The following is a 22,132-nucleotide window of genomic DNA, read 5'->3' as shown; positions in this document are numbered from 1 at the left end:
TGCTGCCTTATACACACAATGCTTTGGCTCTTTGCTTTCCTCTCCCTGGATCACACTGCTGCCTTATACACACAATGCTCCGGCTCTCTGCCCCCTCCCCTTGGATCATACTGCTGCCTCATACACACAATGCTCTGGCTCTCTGCCCTTCTCTCCCTGGATCACACTGCTGCCTTATACACACAATGCTCCGGTGTTCCGTGAGAAAAACCTACCCCTCGTCACTTCCGGTTCACGGCACTGTATGTAATGCAGCGGTTACATTAAAACAACTGTGCTGCAATACGAGTCATTTGCGCTCCTGTCCCTGTCACTTCCCTGCTCTCGGCTAGTAAATATAAAAGCGGCGGCGGGTGTATGAAAACATAAATCACGGAGCCGAGAGCCGCTTTTATATTTACTAGCCAAGATCAGGGAAGTGCCAGGGATAGGAGCGGAGATTACTTATGTTGCAGCACAGCTGTTTTATGTAACCGCCGCGTGGGTAGGTTTTGTTCACGGTACACCGTGATATTTTCATACTAGTGCGCATGCGCACTAGTCAGCTCCTGAGTTGTTCCATTAGGTATCCGGGGCTGAGAGCATGCGCACTGCTGCGCTGCTCAGCTGTTCCTGGCCGGAAGTGACGAGGGTAGGTTTTTCTCACGGGGTAGGTAATTCTCACGTTACACCGGCTCTCTGCCCCCTCCCCCTGGATCACACTGCTGCCTTATACACATAATGCTCCTGCTCTCTGCTCCCTCCTTTTGGATCGCACTGCTGCCTTATACACACAATGCTCTGGCTCTCTGCCCCTCCCCCTGGATCACACTGCTGCCTTATACACATAATGCTCCTGCTCTCTGCTCCCTCCTCTTGGATCACACTGCTGCCTTTTACACACAATGCTCCGGCTCTCTGCTCCCTCCCCTTGGATCGCACTGCTGCCTTATACACACAATGCTCTGGCTCTCTGCCCTTCTCTCCCTGCATCACACTGCTCCCTTTTACACACAATGCTTCGGCTCTCTGCCCCCTCCCCTTGGATCACACTGCTGCCTTATACACAAAATGATCCGTCTCTCTGCCCCCTCCCCCTGTATCACACTGCTGCCTTATACACACATAGCTCTGGCTCTCTGCCCCCCCTGCACTCTGCATCACACTGCTGCCTTACACAGACTCATCATTGGATCTCACCTCCTTAGACAACCATGTGCTCACACTCTGTGCTCCCTCCCCCAGTCTGTGTCCAGCCCTGCCACTGGAAGTCCCTTCCTTGTTCCCCCTCCTGCTCTCTGCACTACTCCTGGCGCCTCCCTCTGAGTTCACAGGAGCCGGAACTACAGAGGTGGCATCGGGTATCAATGTGTGCTGACAGTATTGAGAACAACAATGGAAACAACATTGGGCGGTATACATCCGTCACAATGTTGATTTGTGGCAGAACCCCTGGGGACCACCAAAATTTTCTCGTGGGCCATCAGTGGTTCACGGACCACGGGTGGCGGCCGCTGCTCCAAAATACAGGAGGAAGCAGACAGAGCAGCAGCCTGTGAGACACTGAGCAGACCTGAACAATCAACCCCTACTCCGCTGATTACAGAGGAGATAACTAAATTTACTAAACAGCTGACATGAATCTATGAGGGTGCTACACCAGCTAATCCAAGACACTCCATCACAAGGAGGGTGCCCCCCGTCCTCTGAGCTGACCTCAAACTGCTAAATGAAATAAAATCATTTCTTACCACCAGGATGTAACAAAGAGGAGCTGTCCATGGTTCTGAAATATCTTACAAATCAAGGGGATGTCCAACCACTTCTGCCATTTGTAGGGGGAATGTGATGGACCTCCAGTGAATCGTCTTCTAATGTGCGTTATTGGTCAAAAAACGCTTTTTATGTACTTTGTATGTGTTGATATTTGTTAAATACATAAGCAGATGCTGCTGAATTATAATGCTTTTTATTGGTTGTTACTTATCACATAAGCCACCAAATTGTTACAATTGATTCTAACTGAAAGTAAAACTTTTTGTTTAGTTTTGGATAGAGTGAAGAGGGGTTAGAACATCGGCTTTTATCGCTTTCTGTGTCCCGGTTACCGTTATCATCGAGAGTATAATTGAAAGAAAACCTGAAAATTTTGGGTTGTCGCCAGAACAGGTATAGAGGGCAAATCTTCCAATGGGGACACTAGTTTTGGGGACTACCAGGGATTTCCTCTCACTTCCTGTTTTGGCTATGGGACAGGAAATGAAAGGAAATCTCTCCAATGGGACACAGATGGCAAAAACAAACCTGACGGGGGTATTAACTCTCCCTTACTCTATCCAAAATGAAAAGAAAAAGTTTTAACTTTAGTTCTACCTGTAGCCCTGGTCCACATCGGTGCGGCTTTGGAACCGTGCTACTACAGCATGATTTCAAAGTGGCACATCAGTGCGATTTGCACTGCTGTTTTCATTGTGGCTTGCAATGTAATTTAACAGAAGTCTATGCAAGTCACAATAAAATCTGTAAAAAGTAATGTGAGAACCTTTTTCATAATCGCTGCATCATGAGTCGCGGCGAACGGTTCCATTGCCGGCAATGGGGTGCGACTTGTCATACGATTTGGAGCTGTCAAATCGCATGGCAAGTCACACCAGTGTGAACAGGGGTTAAAAGAGAAGTATGGACTCCCCCCCCAATCATATTCAACCTAGGTGGATACAGCATTGATCTGATGCTGCATCTGTCCCCCCAGCGCCTAAAACACTGAGAACCGAGCGATCAAACACCACAGATCCCTTGGTCCTCACAGCTCTCCCAGAGCTCTCTCTGCCCCCACACCCTGTGCTCACTGGAGCGCTGGGCAGTGGAGGGGACAGGAGCGGCCGACTCAGTTTCAGCCGGGTGCCCGTCCAGGCATGCTGGCGGATGCCGAATCCATTGTAGCAATCTTGCCCAAGCCTGGACCGGCTCTGTGACATCAGCAGACAGCGGACTTCAGCCCGCTGCCTGCTAAAAAAGGGTCACAGAAGTGCAAAACGAACTGCACACCTGGGATCCACAGGAAAAGTACAGCCAAACAAGCTTTGACTGCGATGAGGGGGGTATTTTTCCTTAGGCTGCTTGAAAAATAATAGGTAAGTAGGTGTTGCCTCCGTCCCTGTATGTGCTATTAGGGGGTTTTTTGGTGCCTCAGGCCAAGGGGGATTGGGACTTTAAGGGCAAGTGCATAAATATAGAAACAAGTATATGAATATATGATAGATAATGTTCCATTTCAAATAAAACAAAATTTATTTACAACAATGTAAATCCATATATTGTGGAAGAGACAACATATATAGGTGAACAAGGTGCTTGGGGGTAGAGACCCCGGTGTGAAGGAAGTAATAAAGAGGTTGATTCAGAGATGAATCAGTGACAGTGGTGAGAAAAGTGACTTTTTGGATAGGATTTCCACAGATATTGAGTGGGACATTGGTCCCTTAGGAGAATCCTATTGCTGACGCGTTTCGGCTCACTTGGAGCCTTTCTCAAAGCGTTGAGTCACTCTGTACTTCAGTATGGATATAGCTGACGGTTACTGCGCATGGCTCCCTTCATCCTGTTGCAAACGCAGCGGGATCAGGCTATGCATATTGCATTTACTGAAGGAGTTAAAGTACTTCCTCCACGGGGAATAAATTTCCCTCTCTTGTTTTCAGGTTGTTTGATATTTTGAAGAGAAAGGTGAGGTGATCCTTCCGGCTAGACGCAGGTCCGTCCGTCCTCTTCCCTCGGTTGGAGAGAAGTGACTCAACGCTTTGAGAAAGGCTCCAAGTGACCCAAGCACCTTGTTCACCTATATATGTTGTCTCTTCCACAATATATGGATTTACATTGTTGTAAATAAATTTTGTTTTATTTGAAATGGAACATTATCTATCATATATTCATATACTTGTTTCTATATTTATGCACTTGCCCTTAAAGTCCCAATCCCCCTTGGCCTGAGGCACCAAAAAACCCCCTAACAAGCTTTGACTGCACTTCTCCTTTACGTGTATTAAAGCCAAATTCATTTTTGACTTTTGGATAGAGTAGTGAAGGATTAGGACCTTGACAGGTTTTTATTTGTGACTGTGTCCCCACTAGGGAGATTCACTTTTTGACCAATCGGTAAAAATCCCAAATTTACTAGAATTAGAGGGGAAAATCTTCCATTAACCACTTAAGCCCCGGAAGATTTTACCCCCTTCCTAACCAGGGTTTTTTTTTGCGATTTTTTACTGCGTGACTTTAACGGAGGTTAAATTGCGCGGTCCTGCGACGCTGTACCTAAACGAATTTGACGTCCTTTTTTTCCCACAAACAGAGCTTTCTTTTGGTGGTATTTGATCACCTGTGCGATTTTTACTTTTTGCGCTATAAACAAAAAAAGAGCGAAAATTTTGCAAAAATAATATTTTTCACATTTTTTGATATTAAATTCCCCAAAAAAAAAGTAAAAATCAAAATTTTTTAACATTTTAGGCCAATTTGTTTTATGCTACATATGTTTGGTAAAAAAATCGCAAAAAGCGTATTTTGATTGGTTTGCGCAAAAGTTATCGCGTTTACTAATAAAGGGAAAGATTTTTGTCATTTTTGGTGTTTTTTTTTTTTAACAAGTAATGGCAGCGATCTGCGATTTTTTTGCGGTACTGCGACATTGCGGCGGACAAATCGGACCCTTGACTGACATTTTTGACACTTTTGGGGTTACCAGTGACATTACTGCAGTAATCAGTGCTATACATATGCACTGTTTCTGTAAAAATGACACTGGCAGGGAAGGGGTTAACTGTATTGGAGAGGGAGGGGTTAAGTGTGTCCTAGGGGCGTGTTTCTAACTGTGATGGGACATGACTACTGGTGTAAAAACAGAGATCAACGGTCCTACATAGTAGAACTGTCTGATCTCCATTTTTACACAGGGGAGAATGACAGGCGGCTTGTTTACATTATCCGCCTGCCTTTCTCCCTTCCCGGTGAACAATCGCGAGTGACCGGCGGACATCTGGTCCGCTGGTCACACGCACTGACTTGTTAAGGAACGAGCCGGGGCGGCGCCTCAGCGGGCACGCGCTCGCCTGCTATTGGCTCACAAGCCAGTGACAGGCTAATGACGTACCGGTACGTCACTTTGCCTGGCCGGGGCTGTCCGCCGCAGTATATGTACTTGCGGCGGTCGGCAACCAGTTAAGGACCCCTGGCCTGATGATAAGTGTCTGAGATTTCCTTTCATGTCTTGTTGTGTCTACAGGGCAGGAAGTAAAGAAAAATCTCCCCAAAGGGACACAGAAAGCAAAATAAAAAAAAAAAAAATAGACAGGGGTTTAAATCGTTTCATACTCCATCCAAAACTAAAAAAAAAAAAAAAAAAAAAGTTTTGCCTTTAGCCATTCTTTTAAGCTAAACTCCAGGCAAAAAAAAACCCTTTCATTCTGTTGTTCAGTAGCCACAGAGGATATACACTCACTGGCCACTTTATTAGGTACACCTTGCTAGTACCGGGTTGGACCCCCTTTTGCCTTCATTCTTGGTGGCATAGATTCAACAAGGTGGTGGAACTGGAAACATTCCTCAGTGATTTTCCTCCATAGTGACATGATAGCATCACGCAGTTGTTGCAGATTTGTCGGCTGCACATCCATGATGGGAATCTCCTGTTCCACCACATCCCAAACCTGCTCTATTGGATGAGATGTGGTGAGTGTGGAGGCCATTGGAGTACAGTGACCTCATTGTCATGTTCAAGAAACCAGTGGTGAGATGATTTGAGCTTTGTGACTTGGTGCATTATCCTGCTGGAAGGAGCCATCAGAAGATGGGGACACTGTAGTCATAAAGGGATGGACATGGTCAGCAACAATACTCAGGTAGGTCGTGGTGTTTAAACAATGCTAAGGGGCCCAAAATGTGCCAAGAAAATATCCCCCACACTATTACACCACCACCAGTAGCCTGAACCGGTGATACGAGGCAGGATGGATCCATTTTTCATTCCAAATTCTGACCCTACCATTTAGAATGTTGCAGCTGAAATCAAGACTCATCAGATCAGACGTTTTTCCAATCTTCTATTGTCCAATTCTGGTGATCCTGTGCGAATCTTAGCCTCAGTTTCCTGTTCTTAGCTGACAGGAGTGGCACCCGGTGTGGTCTTCTGATGTGTGTGAGCATTCAGAGATGGCATTCTGCATACTTTGGTTGTAACAAGTGGTTATTTGGGTTACTGTTGCCTTTCTATCATCTCAAACTAGTCTGCCCACTCTCCTCTGACCTCTACAAGGAATTTTCATCCACACATCTGCTGCTCACTGGATATTTTCTCTTTTTCGAACCATTCTCTGTAAAGCCGAGAGATGGTTGTGTGTGAAAATCTCATGAGATCAGCAGTTTTTGAAATACTCAGACCAGCCTGTCTGCCACCAACAACCATGCTACATTCAAAGTCACTTAAAGCGGAGTTCCGGGCACAAAAAAGATTTTTTTTTTTTTGTGCCCCTCCGCTAGGTATGCCGCACCTGAAAAGGAATTGGATAGTTATTTTTTTTTTTTTGTTTACTCACCTTTTTATTGAAGATCGTAAATACTCACCTATGACAGCTTCCTCCTCCAGCGCCGAGGCTCACCCCGTCACTTCCTGCCTCGCGATGATTCCTGGGAGCTAAACGTCATAGCTCCCAGGAATCAATGCGCCGCACCGGCCCCGCTCGTCATTTCCGGGCGACGCCGCATTCCCCTGCTAAACAGCTTCTGGGCATGCCCAGAAGCTGTTTAGGAATGCGGCGCCGCACCGGAAGTGACGAGAGGGGCCGGTGCAGTGCATTCTGGGACACGAAGACGCGGAAGAAGACAGAGAAGAGGACCGCGCCGGCTTCAGCTGCCCACAAGAGAGATGGAAACGCTGTGGAAGAAAATTTCTAAGGAAGTATTTCTTCTAAAAGGTAAGTGCGAACCGGGACAGATCAGAGGCTAGCCATTGTGGAATGTGCTAGCCCTGACTGTCCCGGGGGTATGTTCAGGAAAAAAACGTTTTTCTGCCCGGAACTCCGCTTTAAATCCCCTTTCTTCCCCATTCTGATGCTCGGTTTGAACTTCAGCAAGTCGTCTTCTCCACGTCTAGATGCCTAAATGCATTAAGTTGCTTCCATGTGATTGGCTGATTAGCAATTTGTGTTACCAAGCAATTGAACAGGTGTACCTAATAAAGTGACCAATGAGTGTATATCTACTTTGTGTGCACCAAAATGCCTTTACAAACCCAGATATTACCTCGAAAAAGTAGTGGTGACATCATCACTGTGCTGTATATAGCCTGTGCAAAGAGCAGAGCTGTGGGAGGAACACAAGAGGCCACACCCACTACAGAAAACTATAGAAGGGGGCGGAGACAAGACCCTTGTAGAAGTAGAGAGTGGCAGTGAGCGGTCTTTATTGCACAGAGGGAAAGTCTCACACTGGATTACTGCACAGATCTGGAAGAAATACAAAAAGATTCAGTGAAGAGTACACCCGACTCTTGTATTTAGATTATATTTATTTGACTTTACATTGGCACATCACATACAGACGCTGCGCCATGACCATGGACATTGGGGCACAGCAGAAATGCGTCATTGTCTCACCCACAACAACCAATCAGGTTCCATCCAGTAGCGGGTTTGCGCGATTGTGGCCTAAAGCCATGGTGACACCAGACTGTATGCTTGGGGTTGAGATTGTTTTTTGGAACACTTTTTTGGAAAACACAGAAAGTTGGAAAATAATCGGCAGAAAGAATTAGCGGCAGATTGGCTGGTGTCAACCCGGAAAATCAGGACAGCACAAGATACAAATTTTGGTGTTTTAATGTCTCCATTGGACAGGTTGTGTCAGAAAGTAAGATTTGGATGCACAGATACAGCATAGGACTGTCTAATTTTTACAGTGATGTCATACATACATACATACATACATACATACACTATATTACCAAAAGTATTGGGACGCCTGCCTTTACACACACATGAACTTTAACCTTCCTAGCGGTATTCCCGAGTGTGACTCGGGGTAAGATTTTAGTGCCAAAAGCGGTAACCCCGAGCCACACTCGGGGTAGCGCTAAGAAGATCGCTGGATGCTGGAGGAGGTTTTACTTACCTTTTCTCCGGGATCCAGCGAAGACTGCGGGCGGTGTGCGGCGGCGGAGCTTCCTCCCGATCGTCTGCGAGCCCCGGCTTCCGTCTCCGGCGACGTGACGTCCGCCGGGGGGTGGAACCGGCGGCAAATTCGAATGTAAAATGCACCAAACACACTGATACCGTTCAAAATAAAATAAAATCACATTACATTACCCCCCAGTGCCCTTTCCTGCAGTTTTACTGTACTTTTTATGTAAATATATGTATATATATATATATATATATATATATACATATATATACAGTATATATATATATATATATACGTATATATATACACATATACATATATATATATATACACACACACACACATATTATATATATATATATATATATATATACATATATATGTATATATATATATATATAAAATATATATATATATGTATATATATATATATATATATATATATATATATATATATATATATACACACGTAATTCTTGTGAATGAGCAGCCCAAACCAACTGTATACATTATATATATATATACGTATATATATATATATATATATATATATATATATATATATAATAAATATATAATATATGTATACATAATATATGTATACATACATATATATATATATATATATAATATGTATAATAAATGTATACAGTTGGTTTGGGCTGCTCATTCACAAGAATTACATGCTTTCAGCACCTAAAATCCAAAAGAATCATACCGCCAGGGAAGTTAATGGCATCCCAGTCTTAGTCCGTAGGGTTCAATATTGAGTTGGCCCACCCTTTGCAGCTATAACAGCTTCAACTCTTCTGGGAAGGCTGTCCACAAGGTTTAGGAGTGTGTCTATGGGAATGTTTGACCATTCTTCCAGAAGCGCATTTGTGAGGTCAGGTACTGATGATGGAGAGAAGGCCTGGCTCACAGTCTGTGCTCTAATTCATCCCAAAGGTGTTCTATCGGGTTGAGGTCAGGACTCTGTGCAAGCCAGTCAAGTTCCTCCACTCCAAACTCGCTCATCCATGTCTTTATGGACCTTGCTTTGTGCACTGGTGCGCAGCCATGTTGGAACAGAAAGGGGCCATCCCCAAACTGTTCACACAAAGTTGGGAGCATGAAATTGTCCAAAATGTCCTGGTATGCTGACGCCTTAAGCGTTCCCTTCACTGGAACTAAGGGGCCAAGCCCAACCCCTGAAAAACAACCCCACACCATAATCCCCCCTCCACCAAATGATTTGGACCAGTACACAAAGCAAGGTCTATAAAGACATGGAGGAGTGAGTTTGGGGTGGAGGAACTTGACTGGCCTGCACAGAGTCCTGACCTCAACCCGATAGAACACCTTTGGGATGAATAAGAGCGGAGAGTGTGATCCAGGCCTTCCCATCCTACATCAATGCCCCACCTCACAAATGCGCTTCTGGAAGAATGGTAAAACATTCCCATAGATGCACTCTTAAACCTTGTGGACAGCCTTCCCAGAAGAGTTGAAGCTGTTATTGCTGCAAAGGGTGGGCCAACTCAATATTGAACCTTACAGACTAAGACTGGGATGCCACTAAAGTTCATGTGTGTGTAAAGGCAGGCATCACAATACTTTTGGGAACATAGTGTATGTAATAAATTAGACTTTCTACTTTTACTTCTTTTTCTTTTTTTTCTTCTCTTTCTTTCTTTTTATTTTTATTTTTTTTCTATCATAGAGTATAGATTTTGATATGTGATTGTTATTTTTCTTTTTTTTTTTTTTTGTATGTCTGTTGGTAAAATTAATAAAAAGAGTTTAAAAAAAAAAGACTTTCTACTGGATAGTACAGGCTTCTCTATGTGCTGACGCAGTGCCGGGACAAGGTCATCCAGCGCCCAGGGCAAGGATGCCAAACTGCGCCCCCCCCTTCCCTTAGGGTTAGGGTCAAGACGCCCCCCATCCCAGGGCAACCGTCCCTCCTGCCCACCCCTTGTCCCTGCCCTGTGCTGACGTCATAGAGAACTAGCCTCTTCTGTGCAGTGACATCACAGGTACAAAAGACACAGCACAGTCTTCTTAGCTGTATGGTGACTTAATAGCTCCAGTAGACCCACAGAACTAACCTCTCCTGTGAATTCAAACCATTTATACTTCAAATGGGCTTTAAAGTGACGTCATAGATGCAGAAGGCATAGGCTGGGCCCCTGTGTTGTCCAGTGACGTCATATATACATAGAAGGCACAGATCAATCCTCTACAGTGACATGATTGAATGTACAGATCCCCTCTGCACAGACCCTGGACTGGACGCCATAGATAATCATATGTATGTAGATGGGGGATAATCTGATACACTGTATCCGATGATCGGTGTGGATGAGAGTTCCCAGGAATGAGATGCTGATCCCTCCCTCTTATGTCATCCTCCTCCCCTCCTCCTCCTCCTCCTCTGTCAGCCCGGTACCGCATTGCTGTGCTGCAGGGGTGACTGCATTGCGCCGGGGCCGTCAATAGGTGGACCCCCACCCGGAGAAATAAAACTGGCTGAACGAGAGCCGGCAGCCCCTGCTGTCTGATAGCTCAGCCACAGGTAAGAGCTGCCTTTCCCCAAATCTTCCAAGGGCTCCTTCCCTCTGCCTGCACCCCAAATCTGCCAGGGTCCACTTCCCTCTGCCTGCACCCCAAATCTGCCAGGGGCCCCTTCCCTCTACCTGCACCCTAAATCTGCCAGGGGTCCCTTCCCTCTGCCTGCACCCCAAATCTGCCAGGGGCCCCTTCCCTCTGCCTGCACCCTAAATCTGCCAGGGGTCCCTTCCCTCTGCCTGCACCCTAAATCTGCTAGGGGGCCCTTCCCTCTGCCTGCACCCTAAATCTGCCAGGGGTCCCTTCCCTCTGCCTGCACCCCAAATCTGCCAGGGGCCCCTTCCCTCTGCCTGCACCCTAAATCTGCCAGGGTCCACTTTCCTCTGCCTGCACCCCAAATCTGCCAGGGGCCCCTTCCCTCTGCCTGCACCCTAAATCTGCCAGGGGTCCCTTCCCTCTGCCTGCACCCCAAATCTGCCAGGGGCCCCTTCCCTCTGCCTGCACCCTAAATCTGCCAGGGGTCCCTTCCCTCTGCCTGCACCCTAAATCTGCCAGGGGCCCCTTCCCTCTGCCTGCACCCTAAATCTGCCAGGGGTCCCTTCCCTCTGCCTGCACCCTAAATCTGCCAGGGGCCCCTTCCCTCTACCTGCACCCTAAATCTGCCAGGGGCCCCTTCCCTCTACCTGCACCCTAAATCTGCCAGGGGTCCCTTCCCTCTGCCTGCACCCCAAATCTGCCAGGGGCCCCTTCCCTCTGCCTGCACCCTAAATCTGCCAGGGTCCACTTTCCTCTGCCTGCACCCCAAATCTGCCAGGGGCCCCTTCCCTCTGCCTGCACCCTAAATCTGCCAGGGGTCCCTTCCCTCTGCCTGCACCCTAAATCTGCTAGGGGGCCCTTCCCTCTGCCTGCACCCTAAATCTGCCAGGGGTCCCTTCCCTCTGCCTGCACCCCAAATCTGCCAGGGGCCCCTTCCCTCTGCCTGCACCCTAAATCTGCCAGGGTCCACTTTCCTCTGCCTGCACCCCAAATCTGCCAGGGGCCCCTTCCCTCTGCCTGCACCCTAAATCTGCCAGGGGTCCCTTCCCTCTGCCTGCACCCCAAATCTGCCAGGGGCCCCTTCCCTCTGCCTGCACCCTAAATCTGCCAGGGGTCCCTTCCCTCTGCCTGCACCCTAAATCTGCCAGGGGCCCCTTCCCTCTGCCTGCACCCTAAATCTGCCAGGGGTCCCTTCCCTCTGCCTGCACCCTAAATCTGCCAGGGGCCCCTTCCCTCTACCTGCACCCTAAATCTGCCAGGGGCCCCTTCCCTCTACCTGCACCCTAAATCTGCCAGGGGTCCCTTCCCTCTGCCTGCACCCCAAATCTGCCAGGGGCCCCTTCCCTCTGCCTGCACCCTAAATCTGCCAGGGTCCACTTTCCTCTGCCTGCACCCCAAATCTGCCAGGGGCCCCTTCCCTCTGCCTGCACCCTAAATCTGCCAGGGGTCCCTTCCCTCTGCCTGCACCCCAAATCTGCCAGGGGCCCCTTCCCTCTGCCTGCACCCTAAATCTGCCAGGGGTCCCTTCCCTCTGCCTGCACCCTAAATCTGCCAGGGGCCCCTTCCCTCTGCCTGCACCCTAAATCTGCCAGGGGTCCCTTCCCTCTGCCTGCACCCTAAATCTGCCAGGGGGCCCTTCCCTCTGCCTGCACCCTAAATCTGCCAGGGGCCCCTTCCCTCTACCTGCACCCTAAATCTGCCAGGGGTCCCTTCCCTCTGCCTGCACCCCATATCTGCCAGGGGCCCCTTCCCTCTGCCTGCACCCTAAATCTGCCAGGGGTCCCTTCCCTCTGCCTGCACCCTAAATCTGCCAGGGGCCCCTTCCCTCTGAATCTGCCAGGGGGGCCTTCTCTCTGCCTGCACCCCAACTCTGCAAGGGGCCCCTTCCCTCTGCCTGCACCCTAAACATCCCAGGGGCCTCTTCCCTCTGCCTGCACCCCAAATATCCCAAGGTCCCCTTCCCTCCACCTGCACCCCTAATCTTTCAGGGACCCCTTCCTCTCTGCCCGCCCCAAAATCTGCCAGGGTCTCCTTCCTCCATATCTGCCAGGGTCCCCTTCTCTCTGCCTGCACTCCAATGCCTACATCCCCTTCCCCCTGCCTACCCCAAAATGTGCCAGGATCCCCTTTCTCCTGCTTGCCCCCAGATCTGCCAGGGTCCCCTTCCGCTTGCCTGCTCCAAAATGAACCAGGGTCCTCTTCCCCCTGCCTGCACCCCCCCCCCCGTATGCAAGGGTCATCTACCCTCTGCCTGCCCCAAAATGTGCTAAGATCCCCTTCCTGCCCCAAAATGTGCCAGGGTCCCCTTTCCCATGCCTGCCCCCAGATCTGCCAGGGTCCCCTTCTCCTTACCTACTCCAAAATGTACCAGGGTCCTCTTCCCCCTGCCTGCACCCCCCTGTGCCAGATTCATCTACCCCCTGCCTGCCCCAAAATGTGCCAGGGTCCCCTTTCCCATGCCTGCCCCAAAATGTGTCAGGGTCCTCTTTCCCATGCCTGCCCCCAGACCTGACAGGGTCCCCTTCCCCTTGCCTGCCCCAAAATGTACCAGGACCCCCAGTGTTCCCCCTAAATGCATCCCCAGTGTGCCAGGGTCATCTACCCTTTGCCTGCCCCAAAATATGCCAGGGTCCTCTTCATTTCCCCAAAACGTGCCAGGGTCTCCTACCCTCTGCTTGTATGTCCCAGTGTGCCACGGTCCCCTTCTTCCTGTCTGTTATTCTTGTGCCAGGTTCTTCTTCCCCTTGCCTGTCCCCCTGTGTCAGGGTTTCCTTTCCTTGCCTGCCCCCTTCCATGTGCCTACACCCTTAATGTGCTAGGGTCCCCTTTCCCCCAGTGTGCTCCTAATATCCCTGTCTGCACTTCTATGCCAAGGTTGGCTTCACTCTGCCTGACACCCCCCCCCCTCTCCTTCCCATGACAGGGTCCCCCTCCCTTTGCCTGAACCCCTATGTGCCAGGATCCCTCTACTTGTTCCTTGTGCCAGGATATCCCTAAATCTACTAGAATCCCCTTTACTGTTGCCTGCATCCCTCTATGCCAGGATCCCCCCATTGTGCTAGGATCCTCTTCTCACTGCTTTAATTTATCTGTGCCAGGAGCACCTTCTCTCTGCCTGTACCCCCATTCCAGCATCTCCTTCTGTGTCAGGATCCCCAACATGCAATGATCATCTTTCCCTTGCCTGCTCCCCCATTTTGCTATTTATACCATGTGCTAGAGGCTGAACCTCAATCCCCAATGTGCCATGGTCTCCTTCCACCTACCTACACCCCCTCCTTGCAATACACCCCCTCTGTGAAAAGATGCCAGGATCCTCAATCTTCTGAGCCATGGGACACTCTGTCTGCTACCCCCTCTGTACCATAATTTCCTGCCTCCCATCTGTGCAAACACCCTCCTCCCTCATTCTGTACCCCTATGTGACCAGCACCCATCTGTGCTAGAATACCTGTCCTCTGAGGATCCTCTACTCTCTACCTCTTCACCTCTATGCCCTGATCCTATTTCCTTTGCTGGAACAAAATTTATGCTATAATACCCTTTCCTCTTCCTACATCCTTTCTATGCAATGTTGCCCTTACCTGGGATACCAGTATACCTTTACTTGTCAGAACCCCCTCTATGCCAGCATACTCTTACTTGTCAGAACCCCCTCTATGCCAATATAAACTCTTACTTGTCAGTGCCCCCTCAATGCCAGTATACCCTTACTTGTCAGTACCCCCTCTATGCCAGTATACCTTTACTTGTCAGTACCCCCTCTATGCCAGTATACCCTTACTTGTCAGTGCCCCCCTCAATGCCAGTATTCCCTTACTTGTCAGTACCCCCTCTATGCCAGTATACTCTTACTTGTCAGTACCCCCTCTATGCCAGTATACTCTTGTCAGTACCCCCTAAATGCCAGTATACCCTTACTTGTCAGTACCCCTCTATGCCAGTATACTCTTACTTGTCAGTGCCCCCCTCAATGCCAGTATACCCTTACTTGTCAGTGCCCCTCTATGCCAGTATACTCTTACTTGTCAGTACCCCTCTATGCCAGTATACTCTTACTTCTGCTAACAACCCCTTTCAGTGCTAGTATACCCTTTCCCCTGCCATCCATTCTATACCATGCTCCCCTTCAAGTCCTGTACTCTGTTATTGCCCCTCCTATGCCATGATACTCTGTCCCCCCCCCCCCCCATACCATGTTGCTCCCCTTTCCTCTGCCATCTCCTCTGTCTCATGCCCCCACTTTCCCTTTGCTTTAACCATTTCAATGGCAGAATTCCCCTCTATTTTAGGTACTTCTTTCCCCTGACTGCACTCCGTCTTTACCAGGAATCCCCTATTCTATGCCTGCTCAATGCTACCCTTTTTCTTTCTTTGCTGGCAGTGTCAACCCCCCCCCCCCCTTCCCAACTCACACCCACACACACCCCCACTCCTAGCATACCCTTCCAGGCTCTGCTGCATACCCCACTGCCAGGCAAATGTTTACCCCCCCCCCCATCTCTTTCCTCGAGCCATGCACGCCTTATCCTTCAATCTGTAAGGTCATAATGCTCCCCCATTCCCTGTCTCCACTCTGCAGCCCGATTTCAGGAAACCCTTTCCCATCCTCTGCCATCCTTCCCTTGTTGTTGGTATGTAGGTTCCTGCACCCCCCCCCCCCTCATGATATTATTTCTGCAGGCCCCCCTTACTTTCCTGCTTTGTTTGCACCCCAAAACAGAGGGATGGGGTGGTGAAATGGCTGGGGTTAAAGGAGAGGGACATGGAGTTGCTGTGTACCTGCCTTTGGGGTCGTGTGACCGCTGCTGTGTGCCAGCACAGGGACATTTCATCTGTGGCGTAGTGTAAAATCCATCAGGAGCCGATGGAGGGGAGGGGGGATGAGAGGAAGGAGTGCTGCCAGCTAGGTTTACACTGAGGCTGGATGCGAGTGTACACAGGGCAGACAGGGGGATACAGGACAGACAGACCTAGGACACAGGTATGGACAGACAGAGGGACAGACAGATCTACGACACAGGTATAGACAGAATTGAAGATACAGGATAGACACACAGGTATAGACAGGCAAAGGGACATGGCAGACAGACCTAAGACACAAGTATAGAGAGGCAGAGGGACAGAAAGACCTAGGACTCAGGTATAGACTGAGAGAGGAGTACCTTTGCTTCATTTGTCACATTGGGATGTTCAGCCAATAAACCTGAATTTTGATCACACCTGGAGTGCAATCATTTCATCTATGTTAGACTCAGAGAGGGGCAGGGCAGACAGACCTGGGACACAGGTATAGACAGAGAGAGGGACGTGGCAGACAAACCTAAGACATAGGTATAGAAAGAAAGATGGAAAGAAAGACCTAGGACATAGGTATAGACAGACAGAGGGATACAGTACGGATAGACCTAGGACACAGGTATAGACAGACAGAGGGACAGAAAGACCTAGGACATAGGTATATCCAGACAGAGGGATATAGGACAGATAGCCCTCAGACACAGGTATAGACAGACAGAGGGACATACAGTCCTAGGACACAGGTATAGACAGAGAAAGGGACATACAGACCTAGGACACAGCTATAGACAGACAGAGGGACAGGACAGACAGACCTAGAAGACAGGTATAGACAGACAGAGGGACAAACAGACCTAGGACACATGTATAGACAGACAGAGGGACAGGGCAGGCAGACCTAAGACACAGGCATAGAAAGAGGGACAGACAGACCTAGGACATAGGTATAGACAGACAGAGGTACAGGGCAGACAGACCTGGGACACAGGCATAGACAGACAGAGGGAAAGACAAACCTAAGACACAGATATAGACAGACAAAGGGACAGACAGACATAGGACATGGGTATAGATAGACAGGGGGACAGGACAGACAGACCTAGAACATAGGTATAGACAGACAGAGGGACAGGGCAGACAGACCACGGACACAGGCAAAGACAGACAAACCTAAGACACAGATATAGACAGACAGAGGTACAGACAGACCTAGGACATAGGTATAGATAGACAGAGGGACAGGACAGACAGACCTAGAGCATAGGTATGGACAGACAGAGGGACAGGGCAGACAGACCTGGGACACAGGTATAGACAGACAGAGGGACAGGGCAGATAGACCTGGGACACAGGTATAGACAGACAGAGGGACAGGACAGACAAACCTAAGATACAGGTATAGACAGACAGAGGGACAGGACAGACAGACCTAGGGCATAGCTATAGACAGACAGAGGGACAGGGTAGACAGACAGACAAAGCATAACAATTGGCACAGAGCATATAGAGGCCAGGCACGTAGGCATGTAGAGGACATACAGAGAGAGGACATCCAGACAAAGATTTATAACGGACACACGGATATTAGGAGCCTAGTTATACACTGGACAGACAGATAAAAGTCAAGGATAGACATAGGCTTCAGTGGTCAGCCAGAGGGCAGAGAGATAGAGAACAAGCAGATACATGGGAGATATGGAGAAACAGGACAGACCAATAGACACGAGATCCAAAGATATAGGATAAACAGATACGGGTCAGATCAATGGACATAGGACTAACCCTGAAAAAAAAGTCTGTAGCTGGACAGGACCTATACACAGGAAAACGGTATATATAGTAATCCTATATCTGCAGGACTCTGTAGACCAGTTAGGATTTCATTGATGGAAGTGCCTCAAAGCAATGTGTATTTAATGTCTATAATTGTATAAATGTAGCCTTCCAGTATTAAACTTTGTATTTATTTTTAGATATTCTTTAATGTACAAACATCACTTAGGGATTACTATCTATCTATCTATCTATCTATCTATCTATCTATCTATCTATCTATCTATCTATCTATCTATCTATCTATCTATCTATCTTCTATTATTAAATATCCATAGACCTTATTTATAAATAAAGACAGAGAAACACACAGCAAGGTCAATGAAGGTGTCTGCATGATGTTCTTCTACCGGATAATGCCATAACCCATAACAACTGCTCTACTCCCATCTGTCAATTATAGCAACTGCTGCTTTCTAAATGGTACCTTTAAATAACCGCACATCTATACTCATATATCCAAAATTCTTACTTCTCCTATAAATCCCAGAGAGCTGGAAGTGTTGGGGGTTGTAGTCCCCCAACAGCCCAGGTTACTGTAGAGTCTTGGCAGTGGTGCATTAGTGACCGCTTCTCTAGAAGAAACCTGGTCACCTCTCACCATTACAAATGGATGACATGTGGCATTCAATAAAACCTCATCTGATTAGTCCCATGCTGCAATCTATAGCTCTGAGAACAGGTGTGTATGGATCACTGGCCCACGAGGGTCCTGGTCGTTGCACAGGCCATGGCAGGGTCATTATTCAGCACTGCTGTTTTGCCTTGAGAGTATGTTGCTCTCATTGAGCTTAACCCCATCACTACCTGCCATTGTCATAACCCTGGTTTTTATGTAATTGGTGTTGATTTATTAAAGGCAAATATACTGTGAACTTTGCTTAGCTACATCTGCTTAGCTACATCATCCTATCACGTGCAAGTAAAAATGCAGTTTTTTTTTTTTTTTTGCACATGATTGGATATTCTTTGCAAAGTGAAGCTTTACCTCATTTACTAAGCTTGGGAGCAGCTGCCCTTGCAGAGTGCACAGTCTATTTGCCTTTAGTAAATCAAACCCATTGTCTCAATTTCACAAGTAGAGTTGAACAACTGTTGAAATAAAAGTCGGTTACAGGGTAGGCCACATAGAATGATACTTTGATTTTTTTGGGTTTGGGGTAAGAGAAGCAGCACAGCCACTGTTCAGCATTTGTAAGTAGTAAGCAGAGCCTGCATATGTAATTGGAAAATATGCTGTTCCATATCTCGCTTCTTTTCTTTTCTTTTTTTTCTCCAACACCTCTCTATTGTTCTTTTAGTCTACTGTCTAGCATTACCAAGTAGGAAGCAGAGCCTGCTTATGTAATAGAGGAAAAAAATGTTCATGTCTTCTTTTCTTTTCTTTCTCTACCCCCTCTCTCTCTTTATTTTAGTCTATTATCTAACATTGCTAAGAAGGAAGCACAGCCTGCATATGTAATAGAGGAAATAGGCTGTCTATATCCTCCCTTCTTTTCTTTTCTTTTCTCTTCTTTGTCTACTCCCCCCTCCCCTCCCTCTCTCTCTCTCTCTCTCCCCCTCTCCCTCTCTCTCTCATTCTTTTAGTCTACTGTGTAGAATTACCAAGTAGGAAGCACAGTCTGCATATGTATTAGAGGAAATAGGCTCTCCATATCCTCCCTTCTTTTCTTTTCTTTCCTTTTCATTTCATGTGACAACACTGAAGAAATTACACTTTGCTACAATGTAAAGTAGTGAGTGTACAGCTTGTGTAACAGTGTACATTTGCTGTCCCCTCAAAATAACTCAACACACAGCCATTAATGTCTAAATCCCTGGCAACAAAAGTGAGTACACCCCTAAGTGAAAATGTCCAAATTGGGCCTAAATAGCCATTTTCCCTCCCCGATGTCATGTGACTCGTTAATGTTACAAGGGCTCACGTGTCAATGGGGAGCAGGTGAGTTAGATTTGGTGTTATCGCTCTCACTTTCTCATACTGGTCACTGGAAATTCAACATGGAACCTCATGGCAAAAAACTCTCTGAGGATCTGAAAAAAAAAAAATGTTGCTCTACCTAAAGATGGCCTAGGCTATAAGAAGATTGCCAAGACCCTGAAACGGAGCTGAAGCACAGTGGCCAAGATCATACAGCGGTTTATCAGGACAGGTTCAACTCAGAACCGGCCTCGCCATGGTCGACCAAAGAAGTAGAGTGCACACGCTCAGCATCATATCCAGAGGTTGTCTTTGGGAGATAGACGTAGGAGTGCTGCCTGCATTGCTGCCGAAATTAAAGGGGTGGGGGGGTCAGCCTGTCAGTGCTCAGACCATACGCCGCACACTGCATCAAATTGGTCTGCATGGCTGTCCTCCCAGAAGGAAGCCTCTTCTAAAGATGATGCACAAGAAAGCCTGAAACAGTTTGCTGATGAGAAGCAGACGAAGGACATGGATTACTGGAACCAAGTGCTGTGGTCTGATGAGACCAAGATAAACTTATTTGGTTCAGATGGTGTCAAGCGTGTGTGGTGGCAACCAGGTGAGGAGTACAAAGGCAAGCGTGTCTTGCCTACAGTCAAGCATGGTGGTGGGAGTGTCATGGTCTGGGGCTGCATGAGTCCTGCCGACACTGGGGAGCTACAGTTGATTGAGGGAACCATGAATTCCAGCATGTACTGTGACATGCTGAAGCAGAGCATGATCCCCCTCCCTTTGGAGACTGGGCTGCAGGGCAGCATTCCAACATGATAATGACCCCAAACACACCTCCAAGATGGCCACTGCCTTGCTAAAGAAGCTGAGGGTAAAGGTGATGGATTTGGCCAAGCATGTTTCCAGACCTTAACCCTATTGAGCATCTGAGGGGCATCCTCAAACGGAAAATGGAGGAGCGCAAGGTCACTCTCCAGCATCCACCAGCTCCGTGATGTCGTCATGGAGGAACGGAAGAGGACTCCAGTGACAAACTGTGAACTCCATGCCCAAGAGGGTTAAGGCAGTGCTGGAAAATAATGGTAGACACACAAAATATTGACACTTTGGGCCCAATTTGGACATTTTGACTTAGGGTTGTACTCACTTTTGTTGCCAGCGGTTTAGACATTAATGGCTGTGTGTTGAGTTATTTGGAGGGGACAGCAAATTTACACTGTTATACAAGCTGTACACTCACTACTTTACATTGTAGCAAAGTGTAATTTCTTCAGTGTTGTCACATGAAAAGATATAATAAAATATTTACAAAAATGTGAGGGGGTGTACTCACATTTGTGAGATTATCTATCTATCTATCTATCTATCTATCTATCTATCTATCTATCTATCTATCTATCTATCTATCTATCTATCTATCTATCTATCTATCCATTGTTTGTGTCTGAGCCCATCCCATAGGGCCATAATAAAGGAGTCTGGATTTGGTTACCATGACGGAGAACCCACCTGGGGGAAGGTGACACCAACACTAGGCTTAGTAACAGGCATAGCCGGCATTTAGATACATCCAGTAATGATGATTGGGGAGATCCTGAGAGACACAAGAAGCCAGCATGTGATTCTGCCTCCCCGGGAATAACACAAAAGTGGAATATCAGTTCTGGATGGATTTGATTGAATTCCATTTATTAATAATAATATAGCATGTGCTTCCTATGTGGTCACATGGGCCTGTAGATGTGATTGAGTTCATGTGTCAGTTATGTATCACTGCACAGAATACACTTAATTATTGTGCTCAAACCTCAGGACTCCAAACCCGAATTCCCCCGTCCACCTCAACGCCATGACAGTTGGCGGTATGCCATGGAAATACATTGAATGGGTCGTGTAATCTCTTATTAACTTCCACTGTTAGGGAATCATGTGGTTGTGAGGGAGGAACACCAAAGCAGAGGCTTCTTTCCGGGAGACCTCATTGTGACGGGAGCCACTTTGGGCATGGGGGTTGTGGACCCCAAATTCCTTTAGAGAGGTTGGGGGGGGGCACCATGCCCAGCCTTATGGGGCTCACTGCAAATGAGGAATTTAAAATGAGTCAGCAGTGATTGGTCAGATAGCTTGACCAGAAGGACTGCCATGCAAATGAGGACTTGAAAATGAGTCAACAGGGATTGGTCAGATAGCTTGACCAGAAGGACTGCCATTTGCAAGGAGGCAGAAGCCCCAGGGGGCAATCAATGTACACAATAGCCAGACACAGAACAATGGTTCCCTAACGAGCCCTCAATACACATTACTCTGAGTGTCAATACATCCCTTAGCAGACAGCAGGCGAGGTCATTAGCACACCTGACAATAGGTGAATGGAAAGCCACCTCAGACCAAAAGCAACATTGTTTAGACAGCCCGTCTCCTGGAATGACCATATTAGGAGTTGGACTTCCTGCTCAGAGACCTCATGGCAAAGGGAACAAATGACCTTGCTGACAAATATGAAGCAATTCAACCCATCACCCATCTGTCCTTAAATTCCAGTGATGGTGAACACCATTTGTAGTAGTCCAAACCATTTTTCAGTGTTCACCACCCTCCTGGTCACCCTGCATCCATAACAGATGCAGGGTGACTTAAACATAAGAGAGCCCCATAAGGCTGGGCATGGTGCCCCCCAACCTCTCTAAAGGAATTTGGGGTCCACAACCCCCATGCCCAAAGTGGCTCCCGTCACACTCATCAATACATCCCGGGATATACGTAGGCTACATATAGATAAAAGAAGACTTTCCCATAATGGTGAACAGTGCCGGGACAAGGTCAACTAGAGCCCAGGGCAAA

At 47.7% G+C, this 22,132-nt stretch overlaps 1 protein-coding gene and 1 long non-coding RNA gene across 3 annotated transcripts in view; one reads left to right on the top strand and one right to left on the bottom strand.

The window, feature by feature from the left end:
- LOC309566389 overlaps positions 1-15,537 on the bottom strand; it is a 249,249-nt gene extending 233,712 nt beyond the window's left edge. The window contains exon 1 of one of the 2 annotated variants that reach the window (XR_014225870.1): positions 15,523-15,537. This is a non-coding gene — a long non-coding RNA (uncharacterized lncRNA). Of the gene's footprint in view, positions 1-1,730; positions 1,746-15,522 lie in introns of those variants that run through there. The other variant, XR_014225871.1, reaches the window with a different exon arrangement.
- Positions 10,555-22,132, top strand: part of EEF1A2 (eukaryotic translation elongation factor 1 alpha 2) — a 43,303-nt gene continuing 31,725 nt past the window's right edge. Inside the window, exon 1 of the mRNA XM_082271522.1 lies at positions 10,555-10,711. The gene's annotated coding sequence lies outside the window, so the exon portion shown is untranslated. The remainder of the gene's footprint in view (positions 10,712-22,132) is intronic.

The sequence above is a fragment of the Pelophylax lessonae genome (genome assembly GCF_965119305.1).
Source record: "Pelophylax lessonae genome assembly, chromosome: 11".
NCBI classification, from domain to species: Eukaryota; Metazoa; Chordata; class Amphibia; order Anura; family Ranidae; genus Pelophylax; species Pelophylax lessonae.
Note: the sequence above shows the minus strand (reverse complement) of the source record. Positions and strands in the feature narration are given on the sequence as shown.